Source organism: Pongo pygmaeus, chromosome 19 (genome assembly GCF_028885625.2).
Source record: "Pongo pygmaeus isolate AG05252 chromosome 19, NHGRI_mPonPyg2-v2.0_pri, whole genome shotgun sequence".
In the NCBI taxonomy this organism is placed as follows: Eukaryota; Metazoa; Chordata; class Mammalia; order Primates; family Hominidae; genus Pongo; species Pongo pygmaeus.
Genome location: NC_072392.2, coordinates 67499953 through 67501940, shown reverse-complemented (window position 1 = coordinate 67501940; position 1988 = coordinate 67499953).

The following is a 1988-nucleotide window of genomic DNA, read 5'->3' as shown; positions in this document are numbered from 1 at the left end:
TGAGCATTATACCTGAGACTGCGGAGAACATCTCGGCTCTAGGGACAAATCTGTTTGATGACAGTGCACACGTGAGCTCCTTCCTAGACTGAGGGTGGAGCCGCCGGACCTGACAGTTGCAGCTTATTCTCCCTTTTGGTAATGCACGATTAGGCAAGAGAAGAAAAAACCTGCTGAGTAATTCTTTAATTTTAAAGAGTATTTCTCCAAGGCGCAGGAATCAGCCCTTAGGATCCGAGCTTCTTTTCCAGGGGAGGGCAACTTAGGAACAGCTCTGCCTCCCTCAGGCAGGGTAGGGACTCAGTGACCTCAGAAGGATTTCTCGCAGCCGCAGGCTCCTCTTAGGAGTTTTGCTGATTGGTTTGGACTTTACTTTGAACCTGGCGGTAGATAGAAGTGTTAAGGTTTTTCATAAGTCTCTCTTTCCATTTTCTTTCCTCTTCTATTTCTAATTCCTGAGGTTCATAATTATTCTGTTCACCCTTTTGTAGTTGGATAACTGATTTTTGTTGTTGTTGTTGCTATTTCTTTGGGCAGTTTGAATATTCTTCTATGTACATTCCTAGAAGCCTTCCAGAAGCCACGTTCTTCTTCTGGGCAATTCTAGGGAGATGGTGTTTGTTCCAGCCCTGGCCTTGCTGATTCACTGCTTAAAATTTACTCTCTCTGTCTCTGTTCTTCTCTCTTTACAGCATTATTTATCTACCAGTTTATCTACCCACCAATAGTCAATTTATCTACGTAACTATCCATTTGTTCCTCCATGCATGTCACGGTCCTGAATTAGCAAAGATTATGATGCTCGGCTAAGGGACAGCCCTTATAGACTACTCACGCTTTCCTGTAGCCATAGAAAGCAAAGAGAGTTAAATAAAAAATGAAAAATACAATTAATCTCAAACCTTGTTGGAATTTATCATTTTTCTTTTGGGCCCTAAAAGGTTCTCTTCTTGTCTGTGTTGGAGACAGAACAGCAAGAAAATCAGACTTACGTCGATGGGGGTTTTAGACCTTATATCCACAGGTCAGATTTGTAAGGTTGAAGAAAGGAGGTGGGCCCCCAAGGGTGAGGACAGCTGCTCACTGATCTCTCCTGACTGCGCACAGGGCAGGTCCCTGGGTCTTGCACCCTAGATCCCAGGTGAGGGTTTGGGAATCATTGCTTGTCCTTGATCACTTTGTTCTACAGCATCACCCCCAGACATCTATTCACAACTCTGTGATAAGTAACCTTGGAATGGGGAGGTTCTGGTACCTTTTCCAGTTGCCTATCTGCTTTCCTTTTATTTTTTCAGAATTAATCCACTTTAATTTTTAAACTTTTTTTTTTTTTTTTAGATGGAGTCTCACTCTGTCGCCAAGATTGGAGTGCAGTGACACGATCTCGGCTCACTGCAACCTCTGCCTCCCAGGTTCAAGCCATTCTCCTGCCTCAGCCTTCCGAGTAGCTTGGACTACAGATGCGCACCACCATGCCCAGCTAATTTTTGTATTTTTAGTAGAGACAGGGTTTCACTATGTTGGCCAGGCTCGTCTTGAACTCCTGACCTTAAGTGATCCTCCCACCTCAGCCTCCCAAAGAGCTGGGATTACAGGCGTGAGCCACCATATCTGGCTAATTTGTAAACTTTTAATTGATGAATAATAATCATATATATTTATGGGGTACAATGTGATGTTTCCATACATGTAGACATTGTAGAATTGATCAAATCAGGCTAATGAACATATCCGTCACCTCAATACTTATCATTTTTTTTGTGATGAGGACATTTAAAATCTACTCTGCTTCTATGAGTTCAGCTTTTGAAGATTCCATATATGGCTGGGCACGGTGGGTCATGCCTGTAATCCCAGCACTTTGGGAGGACGAGGCGGGTGGATCACTTGAGGTCAGGAGTTTGAGACCAGCCTGACCAATATGGTGAAACTCCGTCTCTACTAAAAATACAAAAATTAGCTGGGTGTGGTGGCAGGTGCCTATAGTC